This window comes from Miscanthus floridulus, unplaced genomic scaffold, assembly GCF_019320115.1.
Source record: "Miscanthus floridulus cultivar M001 unplaced genomic scaffold, ASM1932011v1 fs_674_1_2, whole genome shotgun sequence".
Classification (NCBI taxonomy): Eukaryota; Viridiplantae; Streptophyta; class Magnoliopsida; order Poales; family Poaceae; genus Miscanthus; species Miscanthus floridulus.
The window spans coordinates 35,852-45,670 of record NW_027097092.1 but is presented as its reverse complement, the minus strand read 5'-3'; the positions used below and the strand labels follow the sequence as shown (position 1 = coordinate 45,670).

The following is a 9,819-nucleotide window of genomic DNA, read 5'->3' as shown; positions in this document are numbered from 1 at the left end:
ATCGTCCACCCCAACCATCACCTCGGCTAGGTCCACAGGTAGTCTACTGATGCTCCCTCGCTAGCCAGTTAGGTTCTTAGGTGCTCTGGATCATCCTACCACCCTACGTTGTTGCTTGGTGTATGTGGTTGAACCGTAGTTGAAGGTCAGCCTGACCGACGGGCCAGCGCGAGCCTCTAGTGGCCGGCACGGCCGCACCGTGCCATCGCCTACTGCGTCGTCGTGCGTTGAGTCGCTGGGGGTGTGTGTAAAGTCAGGGGGTTAAGTGAGAAGGTCTGAGAGAGGAGAAAATAGCATTAATAATTAGTTATAAATTATGAGGAGTTCGAGGTCTCTTTTGCAAAAATCTCCAACGCGCGTGGGACTCCCCCACCGCGGACCGCCTCGCGAGCGGGCTGGCCTCGCGTGGGCCGCGTCAGTGGGCCGCTGCGCGCGCGCTGTGTCGCGCGGGCCGCACATGTGGGCCATGCGGGAGATTTAGTTTTCTTTTTCATAAGGAATTAGCAATGGTTTTCTAATTTAATTTTTGAGCTAATCTTTGGTAAATCATGTAGATGTTCAAAAATTGTGAAACAAATTTTTTTAGGTTTCTAAAATTATGCTCTATCTGTTGGTGTATTTAGTTTTGTTTATACATGTTGACATTAGGAGCTATTAAATCATTTGAGGATGCTTAATAATATTAAATTAATTATTGTTGGAATTTTTGTGGTAAATTGGTGATAGCTTTAGTCCTAAAAATTTTATAGTAGCTTCATTGTATTATTATGTGCTCAGTGTAATTTTTGTAGCCTTAGAATAGACTAAACATTAGGGTAGTTAAATGCTCTTTGTTTTAATATACATTAAATCATTAGTAGAAATAAAGATATACCCTTAAATTGCAAAACTGAGTGTTTGTTAGTTGAATCCAACACCTTGCTTGATGAAGATAATAGTTAGCTTAGTATCTTACTCATTAGACCTAGCTTAGTAGCTTAGTATACGTATTCTTAGTTTAAGAGTTGTTGTTGCCTAAATGCTAAATATTGCATCACCATCGCATGCATGTAGAGAACGAGTTAATGGAGATCGTGACCACCGACGATCATGAGTTCGAGGAGATCGTCGAGGAGTACGAGGAGAAGATTCTCGTGCTAGAGGAGGTCCTGGAGCCGCCACTGACTGACTCTACTGACATCACGCCTGCCCAAGATAAGTCCGGGTGCATAACCTCTATTTTATAATTCACCATATATAAATGTGTTTTGCATTTACGTTACAGAAATTTTATGAAAACCACATGCATAGATACACCTGTCCTAAGAGTCTTACTAGTGCAGGTTCGAGTAGATGCTATGCTTAGGTCATCGGTAGCGTGAGTAATCTGTCGTTGCTCACAATAGGAGATTATTATTACTCTCATAATAAAATGATGAAACAAAAAAATGGAGACAGGGCAGGGATATGGTATGGGTATTGGTGGGTATAACATATTGTGTCCCGTGGCCAACGGGACTATCGATGCGGGACCCATGGGGTTTCGCACGGAGAAGAGAGAAGAAGACCTAGTCCAACTAGGATTCCCTACATGTAATCCTACTAGGACTAGTTACACGTAATCCTACTAGGATCTCTACTTTGTAACCGACTAGGACTCCCGCCTCTCTTGGACTATATAAAGGAGGGCAGGGGTCCCTAGATCGAGACACACATAACCGACAGAACTCACAACCACAACATACCTCGCAACACAACAAATAGTGCAGGGCGCAATATACTATCCACACCAGACTGGACGTAGGGCGCCGTGACTTCCCGGCGTGCCGAACCAGTATAAATCATTGTCTCCCTGCGTTTACCATCGAGTTCCTGCAAACGCTGATACCCCTCCGAATAAATCACCGTCCTGGGTACCCCGTGACGGGTTGCCGGTGGTAAAACATCGACAGCTGGCGCGCCAGGTAGGGGCTCTTGGCGCTTTGCGTTCGAGAGCTCGGTGGACCTTAAGATCAAGATTTGTCGCGGTTCTCGTCGGCCTCGTCGACAACTCACTGCGATTTTCGTCGACAACTCGCTACAACTCTCGTCGACATGGACGATAACATCCGCACGGGATCCCAACTCTAGCAGCCGGTCAACAAGCACTACCACTGAAGACTACAAGCGATCAAGCAACATGCAAGTCAGAGCTTTCCCTAGAACAAGTCAATCAGCACCGCAATTCATCTGAGTCCAATACATCTCAAAGCCAAAAAGGATCGGTCAGCATCAACTACGACAAGAAGTCATGGTGATGTCTACTCAAATTCGGATTCTAATTCTACTCTGATACGACAAGTACACGAAAATTTTCACCAGTCCAATCAAACGGAGGAGCACGACAAGGATGAGGAAGCAAGCAAGGCCAACATATATGTGTATATACTCATACACAAGAGACAAGATCAAGCAGTCACGATGATGACTCAGACTCTTAAATTCAGACCCCATGTCAGTTTACGACATCCAGCCACATCAATATCCAAAGTTGGATCCAGAAGCACCAAGTCCGATTGCACCGAGCAAACTAGCAAGCAAACCGACTATAATATGGATCCAGCCAGCAAAAAAGCAAGCAAATTATTCATGCTCTACAAGCTCCATGACATGTTGATGACGCAAGAAAGAAGTCCACACCATTAATCAGAGACGAGCATACAAGCCAATTAAATATTGAGGCATATATACACATATACATACAAGATACAAGAGACATACGAGTGCCCATGCATGCATCACGTCTGGATCCATCACTATGCCAACATATGGTCGTACGGGAGAATCATCTTGTACTTGAATCAACTACGTCAACAAGCAAGCTGTCAAGTCGCGAGCAGGCAAGTACCAAGCATCTGACCGATTGCGACCACAACACGGAAGCAAGACGAATCAAGAGACAAGTCGTCCAAGCCAGATAGCAAGCAAGCCAAGACCGACTACTCAGCTGAGGAGTCCGAGTACTCAGAAACAATTTAAGCGAAAGGAGCACACGACCTCCGCAAACAACTCGGAAACGATATCCGACTACGGTGACCAGCTACTAGGCTGAACGGTGCACCGATCGACTACCCGGCTGCGGTGGTCAACAACTCTGCCATGAACCAAGCTAAGTGATGCTTTAATTTTTTACATTCCAGATATTATTCGTATGCCTCTGTGGCCATATCATCTTCCCTTAACGGCTGTTAATTTCCTCGGACAGTAAGCCTTAATTCGTGAAGCTTGTTTTCTCGAATGGATGGTCACGTCAATGAACCTCTGAACCATACGGGTGGTCACGTCAATGGACCTCTGAACCATACGTGAGATTCAAGTGCTTAAACGTAACAGGCTACTACTAGGAAATTAACCGACCTAGCAAGGGAAGACACAAAAAATCATCATGCGAGCAAACATAGTGCTCTAAGTCTTCTCTTAACGGTCGCTAAAGTCCTCAGGTAGAACATGCCTTAATCCGTGAAGCTTGTCTACTCACATGGACGGTCACGTCAACAAACCTCTAAACCGAATGCCAGGCTCACATGGTCACGTCAATGAACCTCTGAACCATACGCCAGAGATTCAAGTGCTTAAATGTAACAGGACACTACCTGAGGAATTTACATGGCCTAGCAAGAGCAAGACGCAAAAAAAGTTTATATGCATTTTATGATGCCGGGGCCTGCCCCTGATTGATTATTCAAATATGGGACATGCTCCCGACTTCATATCCGGAATGTCATTTACAACATATTTTTATGTTTAACATGCAGGGGAGCTACATCTATACCATGAGATCAGGAAAAACATGCTACTGAGAGCTAGTCTAGAAACAACCTGGTTTGATCAAAAAAGAACCCCGACAAGGTGCGACAAGAACCAAGACAAGCGCTTAGAAAGAACCCAGATCGATCAGAAAACAACTCCGAAGAGGTGCTGCAAGTACCAAGACAAATTCAGAAAGAACCCGGATTGATCAGAAAACAACCCGGATAAGGTACATACAAGTTCAGAAAGAACCTGGACGAAGTGCAAACAACCTGGAAGAGGTACATCAAGAACCAGAGAAGTCTAGAAACGACCTGGATGAATAAAAACAACTCGGAAGAGCATCACGGCTTAGTCAAACACTAAGCTCGGGGGCTCGGCATTCGCTTCAACTACGCCCGGGGGCTCGAATTCAAGGATGAAAGACCAAGAATACAAGTACTCAAGACTACAACAAAGACAACACATCAAGACCCTTCATCCGATTTCTATTCTAAAGAAAAGTACTCGGAGAAGGCTCGGGGGCTGCGGGATACATAACCCCAAAAATTTTTTGAAGACAAGAATCTGGACCCTCCAACTTTTGCAAGCAAAAGCAAGAGGCTCGAGGGCTACACTCAGTGAGTGTAATTTTTACGAAAAATTGCACCCACCGAAAAAGAACTCGGAGCAACCAAGAAGACTAAAGGGACCCTCTGGCTTCTTGTCCCAACAAGCAAGAGGCTCAGGGGCTACACTCACTGAGTGCACTTTTTTAGAAAAAAGTGCACATCAGTCATGACGAACCAACCAAAAGAAGACCATCTCAAGGTTTCACTTCAGAAGAACCTGGAACGGATTTACAACAACTCAACGAAGACCAAGAAGAACAAGAAGGCTTCTGAAGCTCATCCATGAAATGCTCAGGGGCTTGTCGATGCGGGACCCATGGGGTTTCGTATGGAGAAGAGAGAAGAAGACCTAGTCCAACTAGGATTCCCTATATGTAATCCTACTAGGACTAGTTACACGTAATCCTACTAGGATCTCTACTTTGTAACCGACTAGGACTCCCGCCTCTCCTGGACTATATAAAGGAGGGCAGGGGTCCCTAGATCGAGACACACATAACCGACAGAACTCACAACCACAACATACCTCGCAACACAACAAATAGTGCAGGGCGTAATATACTATCCACACCAGACTGGACGTAGGGCGCCGTGACTTCCCGGCGTGCCGAACCAGTATAAATCATTGTCTCCCTGCGTTTATCATCGAGTTCCTACAAACGCCGATACCCCTCCAAACAAATCACCGTCCCGGGTACCCCGTGACGGGTTGCCGGTGGTAAAACATCGACAGGGGCTTAGCTTGATTACATTGTTTTCCCTGTTCGTGTCGATTAAGGACCGTCCATTGCCGTGGATGGTAATCAGGTTAGAGACTTATTATTCTGAGCACATATTTGCTTATGGGAGCGGGAAGACTCGTTACGTTCTTGTCGTGGGTTCTGGCTCTTTCTAGACCGACTGATTGGAGTCAGGGAAATGTGGAGGTCTAAGCACCATACTGAGACATGGTCTCAAGTGTGGGGGCTTGGAGTCTAAGTTTGGACAGAGACCTAGACCCTGTGACAGGAGTGAAATGGGTTGGTCTTGTTTGTGCCTGGGGTATAAACGAGACGTGTATTTCAAGGTACCCAGCTGGGATACATTGGTTCGTAAATCGCTGTTTCTATGAGACGGTACGACTTGACTATGGTCTAGCATCGTAGTAAGAACTGGAAGATGAAAGATGGTAAAATGGTTCTGATTGCTTAACCTTTGCTTGAAAGTAGAACATGTGCTTACCTAGAATGGTTAGCTAATGAAGTAATCATGACTGCTAATAAAATTTGACTATAAGTATGAACTATTAGTAATGTTTTTCGTAAACAAAAAGAAATCAACGAACCCATATTGCCTATCATATCCTTGAGAGCCGGGAAACTATTCCCACTAATCGGGTAAGTTTTGCGAGTACATTGTATACTCAGGGTTTATTTTACCCATGTTGTAGGTGCAGCTTGAGGAGTAGCTCTTGTGTGGAGGATTCTTCTGATGGGCACAGACGGATCCATGTATCGTTTCCGCTAGATGTTTATTTTCATTCCGCTGTTTAATTATCGCACTCTGAACTTTGGTATTGTAATAAATAATTTTCAAGAACTCTTGTTGTATTTAATGAACTAAGTATTTAAGTTTGTACTCATTATTGTATTCTGGATGTAAAACATGGATTGTTCGAGTTCTCCATTGGGTTTTGCTCGACGAAACTGTTCGATGTAGCTCACTTTTAAGGTGCTTAGTTTCTACTTAAGGACGAGCGCCTCTAAAAACGTGTTATTTCACTTCTGCCATATTTTGAATATGTGCCAAAACCGTCATCCTCTACCTTCTTTCATGCCTGTCCTTTGTGATGCTAGCTCCTGTGGAGTGGAGTTTCCTCGTGCCTCTTTCATTCATAAATGTGGTCTCGTTTTACGCTTAACAGCGAGCCATTCATTTCGCTTTTTCCTACTTTTCTTTGTGCTGCTGAATTGCTCCTTTGTTTTCCATTTCCGTCATTCGGTAGTTCCTAGAAACAATTTGGACCGTATACATTCATCATCAGGATCGCAATCAAAACCTCTAAAAAAAAGAATCGCAATCAAATAATTTATCATGAATAGTACATTTACGTTGGCTAACCGATTGTGGGCACTTGCCACCTCGGTTCATTAGCAGCTTCCATTTGTCTGTCAGCAGTCAGCACCTTAACTACGCGCTTCAGAAATCAGACAGGCCAACGACCTTTCCATCGTCTGCACTGCACATGCAATGCAGGCCCTGCTGAAAGATTAAGCTTTTCGTGCTTTTACCCACCTTGATCATTGGCAAAACAAGCTCAGACAACATGCTCGATTTCCTTATGTTATCTCCTACTAGTCGCAAGGCCCCACACACACGCACAGGCACAGAGACGTTGGTTCAGCTATGCCCATCGCCCTTCAACTAAATCTCATCGAATTCGACGCCTTTCTGCAAAAAGATATACGGATCTCACCGAGCACCAATCCACCATGTTTCCCATCCGTCCTGGAAACCGCACAAGAGCAATTAGGCCAGAGTTACGCGCTATACCGCAAATTGCAGAGGAAAAGAGCATCTGAATTCAATCAGGCCGTCTTCCTTCCGTGCTTTCACTTTACTGAAGAAAGCATGATTATACCGGGCGGAAAGGGAGTTAGTAAACTGCCTCCCTTGCGCTATAAGTGTAGTCCAAGAGGGAGTGCTCGGATTCCCCCTCTTCTCTCCACCTCTCTTCTTGATTTCCTGATAGTCGCCGTATTAAATTGTTGTGAGTGGGAAACACTGTTCTGACTGCAGTCGTCTTCTCTACCTTCCTCGCCTATCCTGTGCTCCTCTCTAGCCACTGTACTCAAGCTAGCAGTACCTGAGCGGCACTCCTTCTACTTGTACGATAGCCTGTACCTGTACTGAGCTGACATTATATACAAGCCCTTCTTGCTCGTGCCAATTGCCATTGCCAACCACCTCGTAGAGCTGCATTGCTGTCTTCGAGGCCATGGGAATTGCAACAAGAGTTTGCTTCCTAGTTCTTGTTCTGGTCAGTACATTTCTCAGAGGTAACAATTCGATCGTTGAAGAGTACTTACTGTATTTGGCTGCTTTGGTGATTGTTTGACGGAATTCTTGTAAGGGGCGATGGTGAGAGCTGAATTGACGATGTCTTTGGGTTCTTGGTCGCAGAAGGGAGAGCCGCGACATTCACGTTCGTCAACAGGTGCACGGGGACGGTGTGGCCGGGCATCCAGTCGAACGCCGGGAGCTCTCGGCTGGACCCGACGGGCTTCGTCCTGCCGCCGGGGACGTCGCGCGCGGTACCGGCGCCGTCGGGGTGGTCCGGCCGGGCCTGGGCACGCACCGGCTGCGCGCAGGACGCGAGCGGAAGGTGGTGTGCGCCACGGGCGACTGCGGGTCGGGCTCCCTGGAGTGCAACGGCCAGAACGCGGCGACGCCGGCGACGCTGGCCGAGTTCACGCTGGCCGGCGGCGGCGGCGACGACTTCTACGACGTGAGCCTCGTGGACGGCTACAACCTCCCGATCCTGGTGGAGCCCGCGGGCGGCGCCACGGGCGCCACGACGTGCGCCGCGGCCGGGTGCAGTGCGGACCTCAACGAGCGGTGCCCCGCGGAGCTGCGCACCGAGGGCGGCGCCGGCTGCCGCAGCGCCTGCGACGCCTTCGGCAAGCCCGAGTACTGCTGCAGCGGCGCGTACGGCAACCCCAACACCTGCCGCTCCACCGCCTACTCGCAGCTCTTCAAGTCGGCGTGCCCCAAGTCGTACAGCTACGCCTACGATGACCCCACCAGCACCTTCACCTGCGCCGGCGGCCGCGACTACACCATCACCTTCTGCCCCGTCGCCACCCCAAGGTACATCTTCGTCTTCGTCTTCATCTTCATCTTCCTTCCGAGCTCACACGCTACCCTCGTAGTAATTGACTTTTCCCATGCTTTGGCGTGCCTTCTTGATTAATGATTAGAACGTGGTTAGTCATAAATGCTCTCGAGATTTGCATGCAGAGTTAGTAGGCCCGCCGGGGCAATGAATTGGCGACGGCACACCATGGCCCGGTACACTTGCTGCACCTAGCAATCGTGCACCGGTAGCGGTTGGTGCATGATCAAGAGTGAGTGACCCAGCACTGAGCGCGCCATATCACCTTATCTGTCTTGTTTAAATGCATAGAAAACGAGTGCAGGTATGCCATATACTTCTAAAACTCTGGAATGGATTAGTACAATGGGACAGTGATGGCGAGAGGTTTGGAAGATTGCCGTGTGATGTAATGATTGGCCTGGATCAAGTACGCTTTGGCCCGTTCGCGTGCCCTTAAACCCGACTTGATCCGCTTCTTTTTTATCCGGAATAGCGTTTTCCTCTCATAAATTCCTCCAGAATTCCTCCAAACTGGCCCTGTTCGGATGGTATGGTTCTGGAGGAATTTGGATGGTTTGGAGGAATTCTGGAGGAATTTGTGAGAGAAAAACACTATTCTATCTTGCCATTTCAGTTGGCGCTTAGTGCTTCTTAACATTAGGATTAGCTTGCTGCAAGAGGTTTGACCCCTCGTGCCCGTGCGGACCTTTTTACCGCTGTCGGTTTACACGTCCACGTCATGGGCGGGCCAGGCCAGTCGGTTTCTTATCTCGTGTTGTCAGCGTACAACAAAGGGAGCGTAAACAACCACCACCCCTGCTAGCCTGCTATACTGTGCTACATCGCGACGTCAGTAGCAGTAAATATTTAACTCAGAAAGGATAGTAAAAAGCAAGCAGAAGGATCGTTTTCATCATTAGATTAATTCACCGGGCGTTCTTTTCACTAATTGCTGGTGTCCTTTTTGTGTGACGGAAAACGGTGCAGCCTGAAATCGTCGAGTGGCCCTGGAGCAACGACGGCGGCACCGACAGGCCCAACGCCGACGCTACCGGGGGCGACGCCGCGGTCGGCAGGTGGGCAAGGCGGCGGCCCCGACGGGCAGGGCGTGATGCTGGGCGACAACTCCTGGCTCGCCAGCCTCGCCACGGGCGACGCGCCGTCGGGGCCGCCGGCGCTCCGGGCCTCGCTCCTCGCGCCGCTCCTGCTCGGCGGCCTGCTGCTGCTGGTGCTATAGTACCAGCGGGAAACCCAGGCAACCGACCCCGTCACAGGTGTGTGAGGCGAAAGTTTCGGTCAAAGAAAGAAGCGGGCGCGCACGGGGCACTGGCGCAAAGCGAAGCGGTGCGCTCGGCTTGCCGCCGTGCCGACGCGGACGCCGACCGAGCTGCCCCGATGGGAAGGGGTGGTGGTTGGTGTTGCGCGCGGTGGGGCTGTCCGTCTGTCCGTGCTGGGTTTGTGCGCGGAGATGATATGATTTGATTTGACCAGGATCGCATCACGCCATTGTAAAATCCGACATTTTCTTCTTCTTCTTCTCCTCCTTATTGGGTTTGTACCGTTGTGTTCATCAACAAAAGAAAG

The 9,819-nt window shown here is 48.4% G+C and overlaps 1 pseudogene; it reads left to right on the top strand.

The window, feature by feature from the left end:
• Positions 1-6,433: 6,433 nt before the first annotated feature.
• LOC136532626 (thaumatin-like protein 1) lies at positions 6,434-9,613 on the top strand (annotated as a pseudogene).
• The last annotated feature ends 206 nt before the right edge of the window (positions 9,614-9,819 follow it).